Genomic DNA, 25,238 nt, shown 5'->3' with positions numbered 1-25,238 from the left:
TATAGCGCACCATGGCGCAAGGATTGACAGATGCGTCAGAAATTCTGACGCAGGGGGGTGTGGCTTGGCACCCGAGTGAATAGCGGCACCTGGGTGAAGCTCCGCGGTCCGCCGGGAAGACTCGGCGTTTCAAGACCTGCTGCTGCTCGGACGGAGACGCACACGGACCTATGAAGACCTGGTGCATGCTTTGGGACTCCCGCTGACTTCAAATGCGGACGTTAATTGCCTTTCTTACCGAAGTGATTTCTTCAGCAGCTTTCCTCTCAGCGCGGCCGCCATTTTGAATTTATACGCGCGCGAGTGCGTCTCCTCACAATAATGATGAAGTTTCTTTTTTGCTCACCAATGCTTATACATCCACTGTCATTACTCCAAAAACGTGGATTGGCAGTTTTTTGAGGGGGAACTGTGGCATTTTACTGCTGTTTTCTACCATTTTGGATATTGTTTTAGTCTCTTCACCTAAGTGTATGCTGTAATAATTATGGCTGCCACTCATTTTCCTCTCAGCATGTCCTCAGACTGCAGTGCTTTTTTATCTTAATGCCACTGCTCTTCTCCTCTATTAGCTTATTTGTCAAGGGAGATTGTCCTTGACAAGCTCAACGCGATAATTTTTTTTTTCTTTCGGTGTACTGCCTCATATATTGTTTTTTCCTTCCAACATTGGTGGTAGAAGCAGTAGCACATCCACTTGGAGCTCTCGTTCGTTTTTGGATGTGTAATTTTAACTCTGGCATACCAGTTCTTTGCTGATGGCATGATGACTGGCTGCAATTGACTGTCTTGACTAGAAGAGTCTCCTATGTTTTTCTAGAAGTTACTATTTTACGCTCCACGCATTGTTTGCTGTGTATGATCCCTTGTATACTAACATTGGCGCAGAGCACGATAACTGTGTTTTATGGGTAGAACGAGGGCACTTCACCCCTCTCTCTCCAAATCCAAACACAATTTTATAAAAAACTCAAAGATTTTTTCTGAATTCTCTCAATTAGAAGAGTCTCTGGCCTCTTCTCCTCGCAGTCACGATACAACAATGGAGCCCTTGTCTGCAGCTTCAGGGAAATCCAACACCAAACGCTTAAAAAAGGATCCTCCGTCGCCGCCTAAATCGGCTTCACCAGTGTCAATGGAGTTAGTATTGGAGGAAATTATAGCTCTTTGGCCATTCATGGAAGAAACTAATACTAAACTATAATTGGTCTCAATTGGAAGCTAGAGTCTCGTCTTTATCCTCCTTTAAAGAAACCTGTGTTGCTGTCTCTCATCTACACTCTCAAGTTTCTAAGCTTCAAAAACAAGTTGAAGACTTGGAAAATCGCGGTAGACGCAACAACCTATGCATTTATGGCCTGGGAGAAGGTCTTGAAGGGACAGACTCTCTTGCATTTTTCAAGTCATTCCTCCCTAAGTTGCTCCATATGCCAGAGGGGACGATCCTTAACATTCAGCGAGCGCATCGGCTAGGTTGTCTTCCAGCACACTCTATGTCCCCGCCAAGACCTAGAAGAGTCATCTTATACTTTCTTGAGTATACGGATCTGTTAAAGGTTCTCTCAGCAGTCAGAGCATCTCCTAAAGTCACATGGTCTGGCTCATCCCTGTATTTTGCGCAAGACTATGCTAAAGCTACCGCCAACAGACGCAAAGCTTTTTTGAATATGCGAGCTGACTTGCTCTCAATAGGAGCCAGATATAGACTTTTTCATCCATGCCTCTTTAAAGTCACATATAATAACAAAACCACCAAATATGAAGATCCTGTGCGTTTACAAAGTTTTATCAATTCGTGCAAACCGAATGTCATAGATTCTTCTGGTCCTGCATCTTCTTTTTGAATGTTTAATATGGTTTTTTCATTGACATGCTGACCGAATTCTCGTTTTCTCTTTTTTGATGTTTGGCAGTTTGCATGTTGTTTTTTTTCTTTCTTGTTAATAGCATACTTGAAGATGTTTTTGTTGTGTTTTTCTTTTTGAGACTTTGTCTATTAATGTTCCTCAATTTTCCTGTTAATGTTCCTTCGTACGGAATATTCTAACTCTGATTTTGTTTTGTCATCACAGATTCCCTACCTTTGCTTTATGATGTCTTCCCGGTCCTCCGCTTTAATGATCCCTGGATGCGTCGTCCATGCCATGTGGTTCCACCCCCTTCCCCGTCTTTGCCTGGTTTCTCTTTATGTAGGTATGTTTCCCTGCTGTACCCCCATCCTTTTTGTTTTCTTATTCTCTTTGGTTATTTCTCTTTTATTTATTCTCTCTATTTCCCTTTTGGCTGTTGTTGAGTTCTTTTCTTTTTGCATGTCCTGTCCTGTTCTTTTTTCTGATCCGTCTGATCTTTCTCTTGAGGTGGTTATTTCTCAGCTCTTATTGTTATTTATTCTTCTCATCCTATATTTATTTTCTTATCCTTTTCCTATGAATCAAAGCTCTGGATATATTTCCTCCTGCTTCTTGACTTTTTCTTATAGATTTGTTTATCTTCCTTCTCTACTTTCTCTTTGTCTTCTCTCTTACACTTGGGCCCTGCAACCATTTTTCTGATTGTTTTGTATTTCCTCTCGGATTATTTCACTGAATCGATTTGCTGTTGTTCCTTCTCCTTGTTTTATTTTAGTCTTGAATTGTTATGCCGATGAGATTAGTATCATGGAATATTAGAGGGCTGAATTCCCCCATCAAGCATCAGAGAGTTATGACCTACTTAGCAAAGATGAATGCTGATATTGTATTCTTACAGGAGACTCACCTAACGGAGAATGAATCATCAAAACTAAAACGAGGTTGGGTGGGGGAAAATTTTCTTCTAACGGTGATGGCAAACGCAATGGGGTTATGATGCTCTGTCATAAGTCACTTGATTGTAAATTTATATCAAAGGAATCTGATACAGAGGGCCGTTGGCTCCATGTTAAATTGCTGCTGAAGGATGTTCCAGTCTCCTTTTTCAATGTATATGGTCCTACTGGTGGTGATTCCTCCTTTTGGTCCTCCATTGCCCAGCAGATGGCCCTCTGCATGGAAGATAATAGTATTCTAGCAGGGGACTGCAATCAGATGTTTGATCCCTATGTTGATCAACATTCCAAAGTTCCATTCATTCCTAACAAACCACATAAGTCCTTCATTCATGCTATTACTCAGCACAAACTTTTGGACGCCTGGAGGTTGTGTAACCCCACCACCAGAGAGTATACTTTTTATTCCCCTGTGCATCATTCTCAAACACGTATTGATTATTTTTTTGTTTCCCACAACATTTCACAAGCACTTTTGCACGCTGACATAGGACCTTTATTGCTATCTGATCATGCCCCCGTCTCGATTGATTTGGACATTTTACCAAAAGTTAATACGCCCAGAAGATGGAGATTTAACAACTCCCTTCTTTTGGATCCTGCATTCTCTTCCTCATTCTCCATAGTCTTTGATGACTATTTTTCCTTAAACGATTCTACCTCCTTCCCTTTTTCAACTATTTGGGACGCCTTTAAGGCCTCAGCGAGAAATTTTATTATCAGCTTTGTGGCCAAGAAGTGTAACATTGCTCGCAAACGCTCGAGTGCCCTGCTTCAAGATATTAAGAGACTGGAGCATTCAAAAGATGCTCTTGATGCCCTTATAAAAGCGAAACTGCAATTTAATAAAGAATCTACTGACAGTGCCTCATTTTACCTCCTGAATTCCAGCGCAAAATATTATGGTGGGAAAAATAAGGCAAGTAAAATTTTGGCTAATTATTTGAAAACCAAACACAATAAATTATATATCGATTCTATTTTTGATGGGAATTCTATCTTAAAATTTAATGACACGGAAATTTTGAATGAATTCACACTTTTTTCCAAATCATTATATGCTCCCGAAACGAATCCCACAAGTCATATGCTTTCACAATTCTTTTCAACTATACATAAAACTCAGCAAACTTTTCCCGATATATCGTCCTTAGAAGTAGATACAACACAACAAGAACTCTTAGAGGCACTTCAGCACTTAAAAAAAGATAAGGCACCTGGGCCTGACGGATTCACTGTCGAATTTTACCTCCACTTCTCTAAATTATTATTACCTAAATTACTCTTTCTGATTAATTCTTTTAACTCTCTGGGGGAATCAACAGGCTCTTTCTCAGAGGCTCATATATGTCTAATTCCTAAAGAGGGCAAAGATCTGAAACATTGTAAGAATTACAGACCCATTTCATTGGTCAATATAGATTATAAGATCTTTTCAAAGGCACTGGCCTTATGCTTGTACCCTATTCTACCAAATATTTTAGGCAGGGAGCAATCCGGCTTCGTGAAAGGGCGAGTCATTAATGATAATACGAGGTTGTTTTTTAATATTTTATCTAAAGCGCCGCATCTACAACACTCTCTCGCTGCTATATCGCTTGACGCAGAGAAAGCTTTTGATAGAGTTGAATGGCAATATTTATTTTATGCCCTCCGATGGTTTGGCTTTGGTCCTAAGTTTATAGCCCTGATCTCACTTTTGTATCCTAGTCTGCGCGCTGCGGTTTGTGCTAATGGTCTCATCTCGCCCTTTTTTGACCGTGGTAGGGGTGTGCGTCAAGGCTGCCCCCTCTCTCCTTTTCTTTTTAATTTAGCCCTAGAACCCTTCTTATCAAAGATTCGTCAAAACACACAAATACATGGTTTTCAGACCCCGACCACTAATGTCAAACTAGCAGCCTACGCTGATGATATTTTGCTTTTTATCTCCAACTCTAGTGAATCAGTTCCTGCCTTTCTCAAGGAAGTTCAATCTTTTTCACTGGTTTCGGGGCATAAACTGAATAGCGATAAGTGTGAAATCTTACCTCTGACCAAATTTACTTTTAAAGTTGATTTTGCCCCAACGAACTTTACTTGGAAATCTTCTCATATCAAATACTTGGGATTGAGTTTCACGCCCACGATTAAAGACACAGTTACTTTATGTTTGAATAATTGTATTTAAAAACTTTCCGATCTTACTACTAAATGGCATCCCCTATACCTTTCCTGGTGGGACCGTTTAGACACTATAAAAATGATGCTCTCCCCTATGGTTTTATATACCTTTTCCAACATTCCAGTCCCCATCTCTCTTAAATTATTCAAATCGATTAACTCAGTATTATCATCCTTCTTATGGAACACTAAAAAAGCACGCATGTCTCTTTCTAAATTAATACGCCCTAAAAATGAGGGAGGGGTTAATTTTCCCAACTTTCCTGTTTATCAGAAGGCTTTTTTATTACGGCAAGCCTCATATTGGCTGCTTGACCCCACAGTTGATTGCCCCTTATGGGCATCTGTTGAAAGTTCGTTTTTGTCCCCCTTTTCGTTTCAAGAATATCTCTCTTTTTCCCGTAAACCCCAAACGCTATCTTCTCCCCTATTTAAATTTACTTCCAAACTTCTCACTCCTTTACTCCCTTTAACTCCTGATACTCTTGGGTCCTTTTTGGCTTCCACCATTTGGCACAATACGACTCTATTAATAAACAATAAACCCTTCTATTGGAAGTCTTGGAGGCAACATGGTTTGATCTGGGTCCATTAACTATTTTTGAACAATGAATTTATTTCCTTCCCCTTGCTTCGACAGACTTATAGCTTGCACGCTGCCCTGATTTTTAAATACCATATTCTTCGACGTACGGTACTTGACGTATACACTAGGCTTACCAGTGATTCTAGTATCTCTCATATTGCTGATGTACCTACTGACTTCTCCACTCTTTTATGAACCAAACCTAAAGCTTCTATTTTATATACTCTTCTCCTATCTAAGGGTACACCTAGACAAAAATCCATGACTGAAATCGCTTGGGAGAGAGATTTTAGTGTAGTATGGTCCCCGTCAACGTGGAATAAGATTTGGACTAAGATACGTAAAACCTCCAGAACAGCTTGTTTAACACAAACTTTGTTTTATACATACAATAGGCTTTTACTATCTCCTCACGCCTTAAATAAAAGATTCTCCAATGTACAGGATACTTGTTGGTCTCGCGCATCTCCTGATGCTGATTTGTTTCATATGCTTTTTTCATGTTCATTTGTAAATAAGTTTTGGAAACAGCTTTGGTCTCAAATTAATTTAATTTTTGGTACCAATGCCCCATTCTTTGTAAAGGACATTTTCTTGGGAAACCTTTCCCCAATTTGGGATAACTACGACATTAATATCAGAATTGTTGATTTACTAATAGCAGTTGCTTTTCAGCAGATAACGAGAAATTGGAAAGATTTCACGAAGATTTCTTACAAAGCTTGGTGGTAGGATGTATGCCATAATCATAGATTGGATACATTTCTCCTGTTTCCTCTACAAATGGCCATGAAGCGAATTCAGTTATGGTTGCCTGCCACAATCTTTTTTGATAAATGTGCATTAAAACACTCCTTACCAACCCCTTCTCAGCAGGAAGTACTTAAACCCCCTTGATTTCTATTGCTGTTTTTCTAGGTTTCATTTATATATGCATTGTGTTCTCCCTGATTATCCTTTTGCTGTGTTTTAAATTTTTATCTTACTCATATATCTCCGCTGGAATTTGTACACAATGTATTGTTTTTCTTTTGATCAGTAATATGTACTGTATGTTTCCACCTCTTCACCTTTCATAAACTTTTCTTCTGAACTAAAAAAAAAAAAAGAAATTCTGACGCATCTGTAGGTGCAAAAGTCACGCATTGCTGGAGTAGTGTTACAAGCACGACACAACTCCAGCAATGAATTTTGAGGCCTATTACGCCTGCTTCAAGCAGGCTTAAGGTTTTGACGCAGTGGCGTCCTTGAAGTGACATTGTGAAATCTTGCAGATTTCACTGTGTCCCTTTTACAAGGCGTTCTTGCGTGGGAACGCCCACCTTGCATAAATTATACCTGACGCAGGTATAATGAGATGCAGGGCTTTACAACGTGACGCATCTCCCTAGATGCATCATGTTGTAAATTGGCCACATTTTTTACGCGCCGCTGAGTCACAAAAGTGACGCAACGGCGGCACAAAAGTGTTGCAAGGGGCCTGTAAATCTGCCCCACAATCTCTTTGACAAACACACAGCTGGGCTCTTTCGTATAAAAGCTGCATTGGGCATTTGAGCGTGCACAAGAGTTTCTTATTATTATGCAGTGTGGTCCCGGTGCTGATTTATACTCATAAAGGGACAGATTTACAAGAAACTGACGTATCTCTGCATCATAGCAGAGATGCGTCAGTTTATTTGTGTCACGCAAAAAAAAACTTGCGCCTCAATGGATGCCCTACATTTACAATGCGGTGCATCGTGGCACAAGGATTGGCCGATGCATCAAGCATCTGTTGGCGCAAAGGTCACGCATTCCTGGAGTTGTGTCGCAAGCACGACGCAACTCCAGCAATGCTCAGGAAGGCCTATACCTATTGTGCCGCGTCATTCCTTAGGCCTGCTTCAAGCAGGCGTAAGGTTTTGACACAGTTGAGTCCTAGAAGTGGTGCATAGAAATCTTGCAGATTTCACTGCGTCACTGTGAGAAGTTGGCCTGGTATATGATGTTCACTAGTTAAAGTGACCACCTTGTACCATGCCAAGCAACCCTTATGGTGTGGTTGTAAGTCAACCTTTTCGGACCAGCTGCCCTAGTGGTAGCATAGGCTAAGCAGTCTTTCAAGCTAAACTCGTTTTGGCATGTGAAGCCAGCTGTTTTACCATAAGTAACCCCCCTTTATACCAATGAAAGGACACCACACAGATATATATTCAAAATATATATGTTTTTATTTCTCAAAGTATCCCCTAGACTCTTTATGAGCACAGGAGCACAAATCGTTAAACAAGAAAACGTTATAATATACAGAAGTTGCACTTTATATGGATGGGCCCTGGTGGCCACTCAAACCATATACTAAAATAGTGGTATAAGAACCACGAACAGGAAAGGGAAAAGGCCTAGGGCCTCTAGAATCTCTGGGCCTACAAGGAGCTAACCTTAGTTAGTGACCAGGAGGTCCACGGGTTGCGTGTGCAGAGCAAACAGTCACACGCGGGCTCCCATAGGTTTACAATGGGCGCGTAAAAGTTACAAAGTTACTGCAAAAAAGGGTCTTCTGGGTAGACTACGAATTCAAGACTTCAAACCTAGACACTAGAGATGTTTCTTTGCAGATGGGCACCGGAGTGCCAGCTTTACCTCACCCACAGGAAGCGGGTGCATAGGTCTCAAAGTGCGTCGGGTTTCGCCTATCTTCTCAATAGAGCCTGATGACAAAGATGCTGCAGGCGGTCAGCCCAGAAGAGATGCGGTGGATCCAAGGGTGGATCAGAGTTGTAGAAGACCTGTAAGCAGAGGGGACAGTGTTCACAGTCACTAGCCAGTGACCAGCTGGGAACCAGGAAGCTACCAGGTGATGTCGGGTGCAAACAGGAGGAAAGGTGTAGCTTGTCTCCGCAGCCACGTGGTCCCTGAAGGTCGACAACGTCTAGGAGTCGGTTCACGAGCTGTCCCACGCAGGCTCTCGCTGTCGGCGGTGTCGGCGACTTGATAGAAGCAAACAAGCCTTGGCAAAAGCAATAGTTGTGAAGAATGAAGAAAGCTTGTAGCTCTGACCAGCAAGGTCAGAGGGGCTGCTCCTTTGGAGGGGAGCAGGGGCCAGTCTGGAGCAACCAGACCAGCGGTGTAAGTTTCAAAGTTCGTCGCCAAGATGGCCGCTAGCCAACGGGCCAGCAACCGGTTAGGCGCGGTGAGTGGCAAAATGCAGAGGGGCCCCACGCCGATCGTGGAGATGCTGGAGGGCTCACCTTTGGTGCAGATGCTGCTCAGATGTTGGGCTTCTCAGGACCCAAAGCACAACTTGGAGGGAGCCTCTGTTGTTGCGCTTGCAGCTTGTCGATAGTCTTTCCCAGATGGCTGGCTCCACGGGTCTCGATGCCTCCACGGGTTCCTTCTTCTCAGGGACTGTGGACCGGGCTGTGAGAGGTCTGGAGGTCCAGATCTGGTCAGTCTCTGGGCTCGGGCTCCAGCGGGAGGCGGCGGCAAAGCAGATGTCGAATTGCTGGATGGTGCTTGCGTTAGCAAGGTGGTCACTCCCTGACCACGGGGGAGATTTTCTTAAGTCCTCTGTGCAGCAGAGCGTTGAAGTTCCCGTCTTCTTCTTTGTAGTAAGTTGATTCCAGGATGTCTGAAGTCTTAGGACACAGCTCCTACCTTTATTCGGATTCTAGGGGCCGGACTACCTGCTAGGTCCCTCCCTAAGGGTGGGACCAGGAAGGGGGGTGGTTACACCCCCAATCCTTTGTCCAGCTCGCCCCAGGCCCGGGACTGGTGGGCCCCAGGACCAGTTTGAACTGGCATATGCACCGAGGCTCCTTGTGAGCCTCAGGCATGTCTCGTTCTATTCAAGCCCTACCTGACCAATACACAAAATCCTGTCTGGGGTGGTGCTGGCACCTCCCCTGGCAGGAAACCCTTTGTCCACGTCTCCCAAGCTGGAAGGACTCCCAGCAGCAGGAGGGCAGACTTGTGTCTGTGGTGGCAGCGTCCATTTTGTGGAGCTGAGGCTATGTCGGAATTTACCCGGGTTTCAAGTACTGTACATGTCGTGTCCCTCTAGAAGGGTGGAATGCTAACCCCGTCGCCAGAATTGGCGAGGGGTTAGTATTCCAATTCGTATGACACCTTACTCGACATGTTTTGATAAAGTCAAACCAAAGATAGCATTTAACCGCGAGGTTCATAATGCACTTAAGAGTATATGGTATGACGATACCTGGAAACGGTAGAAGGAAGTTGTTCCGACCACTGCAGACAGGCTCAGCTCATGCCAGAGCACCATCTCACATGGAAACCAAGCACTCTGCCTTCAGGATTGTTAAGGCCTGCCATAGGAGTGGCTGATAGGTTAACATGTGTTCCATTTAAGGTTAGGTATAGGCATACTACACCTAAGTAAGAGGTGGATACACCAACTTACCCCAGCTGAGTGATCAGCCTGTTGTGTCAAATTTGTTAGGCCAGTCCAGGGGTGGCACAATACATGCTTCAGCCCCTGGTAGGCCTTAGATACACCAATGCCCTGGGTACCTAGTGTACACTGGTACAGGGGCTCACAGGGTGATCTAGTTCCAATGGGTTATGCACCTAGAGTGCACAGTGTTAATTTATTAGAGAGAACAGCAGGCTGGGGGTCTGATTGGCAGGCCCACATCCTCAATATGTCAAAAACCAGTGAAGCAAAAAGCAAAAATTTGGGGTGACCATTGGATAGCAGACCCTACTCTCCTACACAACCCCCCCCCCCCCAAACGCAGGGACATTAAACTAGCCTTGACCAGTCTCGTCTTCATGTCCTAAGTGGAAGTACCTGGAGAGACCATCTGCATTCCCATGGTCAGTACCTGGCCGGTACTCCACTGTAAAGTCCATCCCCTGTAGGGAAATGGACCACCTAAGCAGTTTGGGGTTTTCACCCTTCATCTGATTTAGCCACAAGAGGGGCTTATGGTCAGTCTGAATCTTGAAGTGAGTGCCACACAAGTATGGCCTCAGCTTCTTCAGAGCCCACACCACAGCAAAGGCCTCCCTCTCAATAGCTGACCAATTCTTCTCTCTGGGGGTCAACCTTCTGCTAATAAAAGCAATGGGTTGGTCTTGACCATCTACATTAAGTTGTGACAGCACAGCTCCCACACCCAACTCAGAAGCATCTGTTTGGACAATAAACTCTTTGGAGTAGTCAGGACTTTTCAGGATAGGTGCAGAGCACATGGCCTCCTTCAGGTCATCAAATGCCTTTTGACAGCTTACTGTCCACTGAACCTTTTTGGGCATCTTCTTGGATGTCAGATCATTAAGAGGAGTCACAATGGACCCATAGTTCTTAACAAACTTCCTGTAGTACCCAGTCAAGCCCAAGAAAGCTCGAACTTGAGTCTGGGTGGTTGGAGGGGACCAGTCCTTGATGGATTGTATCTTACTCTCCAGTGGTTGAACTTGGCCTCCACCTACAAGGTGGCCCAAATACACAACCTTACTCTGCCCTATCTGGCACTTAGTAGCCTTGATAGTGAGGCCTGCCTTTTGCAGAGCCTCAAGAGCCTTCTTCAGGTGGATCAGGTGATCCTCCCAGGTGGAGCTAAAGACAGCAATGTCATCAAGATATGCTGCACAAAAGTCATCCAACCCAGCAAGGACTTGATTCACCAACCTTTGGAAGGTGGCAGGTGCATTCTTCAGACCAAAGGGCATCACCACAAATTGGTAGTGCCCACCTGGGGTTGAGAATGCTGTTTTGGCCTTAGACTCCTCAGCTAATCTGATTTGCCAATAGCCAGCTGTCAAGTCAAATGTGCTCAAAAACTTAGCAGAAGCCAGTTTATCTATGAGCTCATCTGCCCTTGGAATAGGATGTGCATCTGTCCTAGTGACAGCATTGAGTCCTCTGTAATCCACACAGAACCTCATCTCCCTCTTGCCATCTTTGGTGTGAGGTTTGGGGACCAGAACCACTGGGCTAGCCCAGGGGCTCTCTGAGGGTTCAATGACACCCAGTTCCAGCATTTTGTGTACCTCAGCCTTTATACAGTCCCTGACGTGGTCAATGTGTCTGTAAAGTTTGTTCTTTACAGGCAGACTGTCACCAGTGTCCACCACATGGGTACACCAGTCAGTTTGACTAGGTATCAGTGAGAACATATGCTGAAATGATTGTAGAACCTGTCTACATTCAATCTGCTGATGCTCAGAGAGGTTGCCACCAAGGGTCACTCCTTCAACTGAACCATCTTCAGGGTTCTGAGACAACAGGTCTGGGAGAGGGTCACTCTCTTCCTCCTGTCCCTCATCTGTAGCCATGAGCAAGCCCATGTCTGCCCTGTCAACATATGCTTTTAACCTGTTTACATGGAGTACCCTGTGGGGACTCCTGGGAGTGCCTAGGTCCACCAAGTAGGTAACCTCTCCCTTCTTTTCCAGGATTGTATGGTGTCCAGACCATTTGTCTTGGAGTGCTGCTGGGGCCACTGGCTCCAACACCCATACCTTCTGTCCTGGCTGAAACTCAACCAAGACAGCCTTTTGGTCATGCCAAGCTTTCTGTAAGGCCTGGCTTGCCTCAAGGTTTTTGGATGCCTTCTCCATATACTCAGCCATCCTGGAGCGGAGACCAAGTACATAGTCCACTATGTCTTGCTTAGGCTTTTTGAGAGGTAACTCCCATCCTTCCTTCACCAAACACAGTGGGCCTCTTACAGGGTGCCCAAACAACAATTCAAAGGGGCTGTAACCAACTCCTTTTTGTGGGACCTCTCTGTAAGCAAACAGAAGGCAGGGTAGAAGGATGTCCCATCTTCGCCTGAGTTTTTCAGGTAATCCTTTGATCATACCCTTTAGGGTCTTGTTGAACCTCTCAACAAGCCCATTGCATTGTGGGTGATAAGGGGTGGTGAACTTGTAGTTGACACCACATTCCTTCCACATAGCTGTCAAATATCCTGACATAAAGTTGGTACCTCTGTCAGAAAGGACCTCCTTAGGAAACCCCACTCTGGAGAATACTCCCAGTAGGGCCCTGGCCACAACAGGAGCTGTTGTGGTCCTAAGGGGAATTGCCTCTGGATACCTGGTGGCATGATCCACTACCACCAGTATACATCTGTGTCCAGATGCAGTGGGGGGATCCATGGGACCCACTATATCTATCCCCACTCTTTCAAAGGGAACCCCCACCACAGGTAGTGGTATGAGGGGGGCCTTTGTTGTGCCACCTGATTTGCCACTGGCTTGGCAGGTTGCACAGGAGCGACAAAACTCCTTGGTATCTTCATTCATGTGAGGCCAGTGAAAGTGAGGGACAAGCCTGTCCCAAGTCTTGTTCTGGCCTAAGTGTCCTGCTAGAGGAATATCATGGGCCAAGGTAAGAAGGAAGCCCCTAAATTGCAGAGGTATAACCAACCTCCTGGTTGCACCAGGTTTTGGGTCTCTAGCCTCTGAATAAAGGAGCCCTTCATCCCAATACACTTTATGGGTACCTTGAGCATTCCCAGCAGCCTCAGCAGCAGCCAGCTGTCTGAGGGGTTCAAGAGATGGACAGGATAACTGAGCCTGCCTCAAGTCAGCCCTTGAAGGTCCCCCTGTCCCCAGAAACTCAACCTGATCAGGTTCAAGCTCTTCAGGGACAGTTCCTTCAGGGTTCTCTAGATCATCTTCCTGGGAAGGCTGATCATCACTTGGAGGCAGGGGGGAAGGCACAGCCTTAACCCTCCTGTTCTTCTTCTTGGTAGGTGCTTGGTCCATTGTTCCAGGATCCAAGACCTGTGGTTCAGTAAGGCACTTTTTGGCCTGTGACCTGGTCACAGCAAGGACATGTGGTGATATACCTAACATCTCTGCATGTGTCCTGTACTCCACTTCAGACCATAGAGAACTCTCTAGGTCATTGCCCAACAAACATTCTACTGGGAGGTCTGCACTAACCACAACCCTTTTGAGGCCAGTTACCCCTCCCCATGAGAAGTTAACAACTGCCACACTATGTGAAGTAGTGGCATTGCTGGCATTGGTCACCAGGTAATTCTCACCTGGTATGTACTGTCCAGGGTCCACAAAGCCTGGTGTCACCATAGTGACACTGGCACATGTGTCCCTGTAGGCTTGAGCCACTTTTTCATTTATTAAAGGAGTCTGTCTGTACTTGCCCAGGTTACTGGGGCTCACAGTCAGGGACAAATCCATGTCCCCATCACAGATCAAGACTGCCTGTGTCAGGGTTCTGTCTAGGTCAGAATCTCCTTCAGTTCCCATAGTGATTCCCACTACACCCTTTGTCTGGGGACCAACACTGCTAACAGTAGTACTGGGAGCAGGTGCCTTAGGGGCAACAGTGTTGGGGGCTCCACACTTTTTACAATCACTAGTCCAGTGAGTTGTATTCTTGCAAGATTTGCATCAGGGTTTCTTTGTACCTTCTTTCTTCTTCCCTTTAGGCTGGGACCCACCCTCGTTAGTACTAGTTTGGGGCCCTGTTGAAGACTTCTGGTCTTTAGATTTCTGATCTCCACCCTTTTGGTCTGTTTTCTTCTGATCACCCCCTTGGCCCTGGTTCTGGTTCTTTTGCTTAACCCTGGTTCTGACCCATTTGTCTGCCTTCTTTCCCAATTCTTGGGGAGAGGTCAGATCAGAGTCAACCAAGTGTTGATGCAGTTGCTGGTTTTGACAGTTATTTAAAATCTGTTCTCGCATCATCAAATTGTACAATCCTGTATAATCAGATACCTTACTTCCCAGCAACCAACCCTCCAAAGCCTTAGTGGCACATTCAATATATTCAGACCAGTCCTGAGTCTGTGTCTTTTGGGTGTCTCTGAACATTAACCTGTACTGTTCAGTGGTTAAGCCTAACCCATCAACCAGGACACTCTTCAGGACTCTGTAGTTTCTGACATCCTCCTCTCTAACAATGAGGAGTCTATCTCTGCCTCTACCTTCAAAGGAGAGCCATAAGATTGCTGCCCACTGGTCCTCAGGAACCAGCTGCACTTTGCAGGCTCTCTCAAGAGCAGTTATCCACTTGTGGATATCATCCCCACTTTTGTAGGGGGGCACAACCTTGGACAGGTTCCTATTGTCAAAGACCCTATCTTTGTCCTTAGGGACAATGCTGCCACCAGTGGGTATAGACCCACCCTCTTTAAGTTGCCTAGCCTTGAGCAGTTTTTCTTCCATCAGGGCTACTTCTAGCTCCTGCTTCCTGATCCTCAGCTGGGCTTCTTGCATTCTGGCCACATGCTCCCTCCTCTGAGGGCTGGTCAGTCTCCTTCTGGAGTGACCTTGAGAGCCTCTAGAGGCATGAGAGGCATTAGATTCACCTGAGTGATTCCTCTGTCTCCCAGTCCCCTGGTTAAGTCCACTGGGGAGATTAAATGGGGGCAACCCATTGTCATTCCCCAATAGTGTTAAGTTAGCTGTGCCAAGTATAACACTTGGCACTGGCCTGTTTCTCCCATCTGAACCATGGCTACTGTCAGACTCACCCCCTTTCTCATCCTCATCCCTATGCTGATCCTCATCATCTAAGGGGTGTCTATTAGGAAGGGGTGCTTCAGTGGCATCTTCAGAAGGAAGGCCTCCTGTTCCAGTCCCTGAAGGGCCTAACTGGGAAGCTCTCTTGAGCTCTTTCTGATCTTCATCATTTTGTAAGAGCTCTCTGAGCTCAGGAGAGGTAGGGTTCCTGGGCTGTTTAAGGCCTCTAAGAGTTGCCAAATGCCTGAGCTCATTTTGACTTAGGGTAGCAAAGATGGATGGTGCCCTCTGGGGGTCACTCTCAACAGAGATGGGTACCTTGGACCCCTCTGCTCCAGCCATTGCTCTTAAGTGTGGGTGGATGTGTTGCAACTACCTACACTTGGGTTTACCTACTAAACCTATCTAGTAGTTGTAGTCAGGGTGTGCTACTCCCTTTGCTCTACAACAACTAAGTTCAGTAGAACTTAAGTATATACTATTCTTGTTTTATATGTACCTAAAGGTACCTGTATGATCTTTCAATTGGTAACAAAGAGATTACAGAGGTAAAACACAGCAAGCTCAAATCCAACCGCTGCTCACCAATGTGAGAAGTTGGCCTGGTATATGATATTCACTAGTTAAAGTGACCACCTTGTACCATGCCAAGCAACCCTTATGGTGTGGTTGTAAGTCAACCTTTTCGGACCAGCTGCCCTAGTGGTAGCGTAGGCTAAGCAGTCTTTCAGGCTAAACTCGTTTTGGCATGTGAAGCCAGCTGTTTTACCATAAGTAACTCCCCTTTATACCAATGAAAGGACACCACACAGATATATATTCAAAATATATATGTTTTTATTTCTCAAAGTATCCCCTAGACTCTTTATGAGCACAGGAGCACAAATCGTTAAACAAGAAAACGTTATAATATACAGAAGTTGCACTTTATATGGATGGGCCCTGGTGGCCACTCAAACCATATACTAAAATAGTGGTATAAGAACCACGAACAGGAAAGGGAAAAGGCCTAGGGCCTCTAGAATCGCTGGGCCTACAAGGAGCTAACCTTAGTTAGTGACCAGGAGGTCCACGGGTTGCGTGTGCAGAGCAAACAGTCACACGCGGGCTCCCATAGGTTTACAATGGGCGCGTAAAAGTTACAAAGTTACTGCAAAAAAGGGTCTTCTGGGTAGACTACGAATTCAAGACTTCAAACCTAGACACTAGAGATGTTTCTTTGCAGATGGGCACCGGAGTGCCAGCTTTACCTCACCCACAGGAAGCGGGTGCACAGATCTCAAAGTGCGTCGGGTTTCGCCTATCTTCTCAATGGAGCCTGATGACAAAGATGCTGCAGGCGGTCAGCCCAGAAGAGATGCGGTGGATCCAAGGGTGGATCGGAGTTGTAGAAGACCTGTAAGCAGAGGGGACAGTGTTCACAGTCACTAGCCAGTGACCAGCTGGGAACCAGGAAGGTACCAGGTGATGTCGGGTGCAAACAGGAGGAAAGGTGTAGCTTGTCTCCGCAGCCACGTGGTCTCTGAAGGTCGACGATGTCCAGGAGTTGGTTCACGAGCTGTCTTACGCAGGCTCTCGCTGTCGGCGGTCTCGGCGACTTGATCGAAGCAAACAAGCCTTGGCAAAAGCAATAGTCGTGAAGAATGAAGAAAGTTTGTAGCTCTGACCAGCAAGGTCAGAGGGGCTGCTCCTTTGGAGGGGAGCAGGGGCCAGTCTGGAGCAACCAGACCAGCGGTGTAAGTTTCAAAGTTCGTCGCCAAGATGGCCGCTAGCTAACGGGCCAGCAACCGGTTAGGCGTGGTGAGTGGCAAAATGCAGAGGGGCCCCACGCCGATCGTGGAGATGCTGGAGGGCTCACCATTGGTGCAGATGCTGCTCAGATGTTGGGCTTCTCAGGACCCAAAGCACAACTTGGAGGGAGCCTCTGTTGTTGCGCTTGCAGCTTGTCGATAGTCTTTCCCAGATGGCTGGCTCCACGGGTCTCGATGCCTCCACGGGTTCCTTCTTCTCAGGGACTGTGGATCGGGCTGTGAGAGGTCTGGAGGTCCAGGTCTGGTCAGTCTCTGGGCTCGGGCTCCGGCGGGAGGCGGCGGCAAAGCAGACGTCGAATTGCTGGATGGTGCTTGCGTTAGCAAGGTGGTCACTCCCTGACCACAGGGGAGATTTTCTTCAGTCCTCTGTGCAGCAGAGCGTCGAAGTTCCCGTCTTCTTCTTTGTAGTAAGTTGATTCCAGGATGTCTGAAGTCTTAGCTCCTACCTTTATTCGGATTCTAGGGGCCGGACTACCTGCTAGGTCCCTCCCTAAGGGTGGGACCAGGAAGGGGGGTGGTTACACCCCCAATCCTTTGTCCAGCTCGCCCCAGGCCCGGGACTGGTGGGCCCCAGGACCGGTTTGAACTGGCATATGCACCGAGGCTCCTTGTGAGCCTCAGGCATGTCTCGTTCTATTCAAGCCCTACCTGACCAATACACAAAATCCTGTCTGGGGTTGTGCTGGCACCTCCCCTGGCAGGAAACCCTTTGTCCACGTCTCCCAAGCTGGAAGGACTCCCAGCAGCAGGAGGGCAGACTTGTGTCTGTGGTGGCAGCGTCCATTTTGTGGAGCTGAGGCTATGTCGGATTTTACCCGGGTTTCAGGTACTGTACATGTCGTGTCCATCTAGAAGGGTGGAATGCTAACCCCGTCGCCAGAATTGGCGAGGGGTTAGTATTCCAATTCGTATGACACCTTACTCGACATGTTTTGATAAAGTCAAACCAAAGATAGCATTTAACCGCGAGGTTCATAATGCACTTAAGAGTATATGGTATGACGATACCTGGAAACGGTAGAAGGAAGTTGTTCCGACCACTGCAGACAGGCTCAGCTCATGCCAGAGCACCATCTCACATGGAAACCAAGCACTCTGCCTTCAGGATTGTTAAGGCCTGCCATAGGAGTGGCTGATAGGTTAACATGTGTTCCATTTAAGGTTAGGTATAGGCATACTACACCTAAGTAAGAGGTGGATACACCAACTTACCCCAGCTGAGTGATCAGCCAGTTGTGTCAAATTTGTTAGGCCAGTCCAGGGGTGGCACAATACATGCTTCAGCCCCTGGTAGGCCTTAGATACACCAATGCCCTGGGTACCTAGTGTACACTGGTACAGGGGCTCACAGGGTGATCTAGTTCCAATGGGTTATGCACCTAGAGTGCACAGTGTTAATTTATGAGAGAGAACAGCAGGCTGGGGGTCTGATTGGCAGGCCCACAGCCTCAATATGTCAAAAACCAGTGAAGCAAAAAGCAAAAATTTGGGGTGACCATAGGATAGCAGACCCTACTCTCCTACAGTCACTTTTACGAGGCTTTCTTGCATCGAAACGCCCACCCTGCATACATTATACCTGATGCAGGTATAATGTGACGCAAAAAAAACCTTGCGCCTCAATGGATGCGCCACATTTACAATGCGGCGCATCGTGGCACAAGGATTGGCCGATGCATCAAGCATCTGTTGGCGCAAAGGTCACGCATTCCTGGAGTTGTGTCGCAAGCACGACGCAACTCCAGCAATCCTCAGGAAGGCCTATACCTATTGTGCCGCGTCATTCCTTACGCCTGCTTCAAGCAGGCGTAAGGTTTTGACACAGTTGAGTCCTAGAAGTGGTGCATAGAAATCTTGCAGATTTCACTGCGTCACTTTTACGAGGCTTTCTTGCATCGAAACGCCCACCCTGCATACATTATACCTGATGCAGGTATAATGTGGCGCGGGGCTTTACAACGTGACGCATCTCCCTAGATGTGTCATGTTGTAAATGTGTCGCAACGTGGTGCATTGTTTATGCCGCCGCTGTGTCACAAAAGTGACGCAATGGTGGCGCTAAAGTGTCGCAAGGGGCTTGTAAATCTGCCCCGTCGTATCTAATAAACCAGCGCTTCATCTACACCAGGGAGCAGCGCATCATCTACACCAGGGGGCCACATTTAGCACCCAAACAGCCCTTCTTGCAGCAGCCTCTAAGAGACCGGCACCACAAGGCATTCTGGGAACACATGCTTCTCCCGGCATTTCAAATGCGACCTCCACTTCTCGACGGGGTTCGGGGCTGCAGGATGTACCCCGAGTCTTCCTGCCGCCAGGTGCGGCAATCACTGCTTGTTCGCTCTGGACGAGCCTGACCTCTAGTGGCTAGAAGGAGCCTTGCACCTCCCGCTCCTTGGACGAGGAGCGCGTCGATCCTTACCCTAGCGCCTAGAGCTGCGAATCCCAGCTTCGCGCGCACATCAGTGACATCTAACTCTTGGTAATCCTACGCTGCTGCAGACTGCCTTTGTGGGCATTTCACCAGTAACACAGCACTGCGCATGTATATGCAAACGATGCCAGCTGTGTTCTGCTGTCAGTAGGCTGCCAAACGTTACCCCTCCCAATCAGATGCCTCTGTAGGTATTATTTTTGGGTTTTTTAGGTCTCGCCTGACCCACTGCATGCGCTGGTCTGGCGAGACTTTTTGTGAGGGCTCAAAAAAGTGCTACCACTGTAGCCTAGAGCTACAGTGCATGTGCGCGGGCGCGCGCGCCTCCGTTTCGCGGACGCACGGCCGCTTTGATGTGCTCCGTGAGCCGGCACTTTTTTTTTTTTAAAGTAACTTTTGATAGTTTGCCATAGAAACAATTTACTTTTGTTGACATGTAGAATTATGCGGCAGAGGTAGTAGCTTAAGTAGCAAGTACTGTCAATCCATGATTATGTGGTAAATGCTGTTGACGCCATATCACACAAATCCAGAGCTCTTCCATATACCGATAGCTGTATAATCTACTGCTACTCAGACATAAACCGCATATCATAACGGTAACTTGACGGAGACTTTACCAGCGCTGGACACGGAAATATACCATACAGTAGGAATGTTCCAGTTCTACAAGGAAAGACTTTCAGGAGGAGGACCGGAGACAGGGGTGCCCCCATCCATGCTAATACATCACAAATACAAAGGAAACCATGCAACGCACCGCAGACATTCGGGTCGCCTTTCTTTTTCAATTGAAAGAAGCATTGGCATAGCCAATAGGTCTCGCTTTTGGGACCTTATACGCTTTTAGCCATGCAACAGTTGATGTTGTTGCACCAAGGATATTGTGCTGCATAATTAAATACTTAAAAGGTCCCAAAAGCGAGACCTATTGGCATGCCAATGCTTGTTCTGTTTACCTCCCTGTGAATTCTGCTCCTTGGCCTGCACACAAATGTCAGCTCCGTGGAGCACAGCTTCACAGATGTGTTTCACTATCTGTAGCAGCAAAGTACAACCCGGTCCAACAAGGAGTCCATTGTGTCTCCTGTACCTCTTTCCACTTACACTTCTAGCAGGATTCCATGGCAGTCTTTTCTCGTGGAGCCATGCCGATTTTGTTGTGTTCTGTTTGACTTCTGGTTAATAATCCCATATAGTTTAGACACGAGAGAGAGACAGAGAGAGAGAGAGAGAGAGAGAGAGAGAGAGAGAGAGAGTGTGTGTGTGTGTGTGTGTGTGTGAGAGACAGCATTAAACGTGTTCGCCAATTCGCAGGCGCAGTACCATCTACTGTTACTAGAGGGCAGGCTGTCTGACAACAACCAGCTGTTTATTATGTTAATTTGCATACCCAGAAGCCACCGCAGAGCCACGATCACTTTCGTTTCATTGCAATGAGTAAAAACAGCCTTTTTAAGCATTAAGAATCAGAAATTTGTTTATGTGTACACATATTTTGGTAATATAGCATTACATTTATTCATGTCATTAATTTGTTTAGTCGCCGTTATTGTCATGTAATATGGGGAACCAGAAAATATATTGAAACGCTACCTTCTGTATTGGTTATTTTAGCACTCAGTCGTGGATCATTGCACTACGTGTTGCAATGAAAAGTGACGGCTATTAGTGCAATTTTTGGAGGATCTGATTGAGATCCACTTCATAGTAAAATAAGACAGAAGAGTTAGAAAGCTCAGTCATCACGTGGCGTTGGAATCATAAGTAGAACATGCATTTGCTTTGCTACAGCTTCTTGTTCTATTTGTACCGGTCAAGCTTAGTTCACTTGGTGGTCCCTAGAGGGAGGACGCTCAGCTGGGATGGAATCATTGCACGGTGTGTGGCAATGAAACTCGCCAGCACGATGACGGAAACGTCATACGTTTTTAGTGGCTGGACGGCTGGACTGCGGGGCGGCTCAGCCATACCGACTCACGGCCAGGCTGATGAACTCCGGTGCATCACTTTGTAAGATGCTCCGGCAGCGCAGAATGTAGACCTATATCTAAAAGGCGACATAAAGCCACTTTGCGTGGCTTTTCATGTCCTCGTAGATATGGTGTAAGGCAACGCAGTGCAAGTCGCTGCGTTGTCTTACGCTGCATCAGGGGGCGTTCCATGGGCATTGTGGTGGGGTTTCCTAGGCGAAACCAAAGGGTTCTGACACATTCCCAGATTTACAAGGATCTGTAAACGGTGGAATACGTCAAACTGTCCACCTCCCCAGGGAAGGTGTAACGAGGAAAAATAACTTTCTTTTGCCTTGTTGTTTCCTCTTTCTATATGTGCTGCATTTCACAGCAAACATAGAAAGAGGAAAAACACCTCCATGGATTGTTTTTATGCCAACAATGCTTTCACCCTTTCACCATGGTATAAGTGTGCCTGCTTTGGCGCAAGGCAGCCACAATGGTGCCAGCGCAGTGGGAAAGGACAGGTATGCATTGTATATCGTTAATATGGCGCATTCCTGTCCTTTCCTTTTGATGCAGGGCAGCGCAGCGAAGTGACTTGCTGTGCTGCCCTGCAACAGCCCTTGAACTTAAGTTAAGTTGCCCATCACTGAGGCAAAAATAAACATTCTGGGGCAGATTTATGTTCCCTGGCGCATCCCTGCAAATCAGCAGGGATGCGCCAGGGAAGATGCGTCACGCAAGTTTGCCCTTGCGCCACCGCAGATGCGCCGGATTTACAATGCGGTGCATCGTGGCGCAAGGACAAGCAGATGAGTGACACATCTGCTGGCGTAATGTTGGCGCATTGCTGGAGTTGCGTCGCAACCGCGACGCAGCTCCAGCAAGGCTCGGGTGCCCCTATCCCTAACATGCTGCGTCAATCCTTACGCCTGCTTCAAGCAGGTGCAGGGATTTGACGCAGTATGGCCGGCGCCGGAACGCCCCCACCTGTGCAGGTACGCCCACGTGTGGTGCAAGCTTTACAACGTGACGCATCTCCCTAGATGCGTCACGTTGTAAATCTGCCGCAGCATGGCGCTGGCTTTGCGCCGCCGCTGCGTAACAAAAGTGACGCAACGGATGCGCAAAAGTGACGCACAGGGCTTATAAATCTGCCCCTGAGATACAGACTTCTAGCCACAGATTCCTCACCTTTTGAATATTCCCCAGGTGTCAGACTGGATCTGGAAAGTTTTCAGCAGTACCTCTGTGCGTCATCAGATGGCACGGTGCTGCTAGGCACTGATGCTCTTCTGCTCCAGGAATGGCGTGGACAGCATGTATAGGCACCACTGAGAACCTGAAGTAATGCAGTGCAGCGCCAGCTGCTGGCTTGCATTACTCTGTCCTAGTATGGCATTCCATGGGTGGAGTGTGGGTGTACCCACGCATCCACCCATGTTTTTTTACGCATCCCCAGATTTACTAAAGCTCAGAATGCGTGAAAATGGTACACCTTTCTAGGGGAGGCATAACAAGGAGAAATATCTTTATTTCTTCTCCTTGTTTCCTCTTGTTAAGTATGCTTCATTCTGCAGTACACTTAGAAAGAGGAAAATGCCTCTAAGGATTGTGTTTGTGCAGGGAGGTCTTCTGGCTGTAATGCAGGCACCCTTTCACCATGGTGCAAGGCTGCCTGCGTTTGTGCTGTGCTGCAGAATGAGAGCAGGAATGTGCCACGTCACAGTAGATATGGCGCATTCCTGCCCTCTCCATTTGACGCAGTGCAGCAAGTTATCTTGCTGCGTTGCGCCAAATAGCAGTAACTTTGCCCCCAGATGTCCATCAGCATCTAACAATGTTGTCATGTTCTTCCTTTATGACAAGTTTTTTAAAGAAAACCCTTGTGCATTTTTCGTTTTGCTTATAATGCTGAACACATCAAATTGAATGTTTGTTCTTTCCCTATTGTTTCCAATCAATTTTGTAATAATTTTTTTAATACTCAAAAATCGTTAGACACATCCATACCTTCATTTTGCAATGTCCCCAGAATTGCCATTACAGTTTGCAATACATCAAACTCCTTGCTGCTTTAATTTTCCTTTTTCTCTACCCATCTGTAGGAAAAAAGAGTTTAGGTTTGTGTTTTACAAAATCCCACAATATTTGCGTGGACATCATTGACTTGTTGGCCTTGTTCCAGACCATATATGCTTGTACATGTTCCTCAGATATTGTTTAACTTCGAGTATTAAGCCATTCACTCAGAGCCGGACCGGGAACGCAAACCAGCCCTGACAACTGAGTCGGCCAAGCCGCGGGTTGGAAGAGGAGGGATGCACGTGGAAAACACTGCAGCTGCTTTTGTTACATGGGGCTGATATTCCAGCTATGCTGCAAACCCATCCCCCGGTAACAAAAACATCCCCCAGGGGCCAAAACCAGTCCACACCCTGGCGGCCCACCATGGAAATGCCCAGTGCCCGCTACTGCCAGTCCGTCCCTGCATTTACTTGTCAACAGCTCGGCCCCCTCAGGTCCACCCCTTTCAAAGAGATACTTGCAGACAACAGGCTTTGATAGAATAAAAGGAAGTAAAAAATAAATCATGTTTCTACCGCTATGACCACAGGAACAACATTGTCATCTGACCTGGATGTAGTACTGTGAAATAAGCCCTGTTATCATGGCCCCTCCCATAGACATCAAAAGGCCTGGTCTTAACATCGGACAAGAGTATGGATGTGATGTTGTAATTCCTACATGTGTGTACTGTGTTTTGGTCATGTAGCACACAATATAAAATCCCCCAGCAGGGACCTGGGGATGCTAATTGGGGGTTCATTAAGTTCAACAACTCAACAACCTCCCTGTCTCCTCTTTCTGTCTGTCGGGACATAAACATTACAAAGACTGAACACTTTTTCGTTGTATTGTATTTTATAACAATAAAGCTCTTCCCGAACATATAGGCCCAGATTTACCAAGAACCTGCATTGTCCCTGCGTGACGCAAGTCGTCACAAGGCAATGCAAGTCCTTAGCTGGGATTTCCTAAGTCAAGCAGATCCACTTTGCATGGTTTTGTAAGTACAGAGTAATGCAACTCAATGAATAGCTCTGCGTTGCGTTTCCTTGCATTTGGCAGGTTTTGCTGTGGTGGAGGATGGTCGTTCCCATGCATCCACTCACGTATTTTGATGCAATTGCAGATTTACTAAGGTCAGTAAACCTGGGATTGCACCAGACGTAAAAAAGAGAAATACCTTTAGTACTATTTATTGTTTCCTTTTTCTAGGTGTGATGCATTTTGCATCACACAAAGGAAAGGGAAAATACCTTTAAGGATTGGTTTTGTGCAGGAAGATCCCCCTTGTGCACAAAAAGCAATCCCGCTCGCAACAACGGCACCCTTATAGGGCACAAGGCTGCCCATGTTAGTGCTCGGCAGCACACAGTGCGGGAGCACAAACAGGGAACAGCAGGGCGCCATGTCTTAGTAGATATGGTGCATTTCTGCTCTCTCTGTTTCACGCAATGCAGCAACTTTGCTTGCTGCCCCGCGTGGCATGAAACCGTAGTAAATCTGCCCCCAAGGTTTTGTTGCTCACAAAAGACAAACACAGCTGATATCATTCCGGCCCATATTTTTCAAGGTCTTACGTCACCCTTGTGGAATGCAAGGGAACGCAAGGGCGGCGCAAAATCTGCGTGAGATGTATCAAGCCACGCAAGGGCACCTAGCGTGGCTTCATAAATCTACAGTAACGCAAGGCAGCCCTAATCGCTGCCTTCCGTGACTCTGCGCCAGGAAGGCGCTCCATGGGTGGAGCGTGGGTGTTGACACTCACCCACCGATGCCTTCTTACACATTCCTAGATTTACCTACAGTGGTAGACCTGGGAATGTGTCAGAATTGTACGCTCCCCCCACCAGAGGGACCTCGAGGAGAAATAACTTTACTTCTCCTCGTTGTTTCCTCTTTCTAAGTGAACCCCATTCTGCAGCACACTTGGAAAGAGGAATATGCCTTTGAGGATTGTTTTTGT

The sequence above is a fragment of the Triturus cristatus genome, chromosome 4_2, assembly GCF_964204655.1.
Source record: "Triturus cristatus chromosome 4_2, aTriCri1.1, whole genome shotgun sequence".
Lineage (NCBI taxonomy): Eukaryota > Metazoa > Chordata > Amphibia > Caudata > Salamandridae > Triturus > Triturus cristatus.
This window is presented reverse-complemented; position numbering follows the sequence as displayed.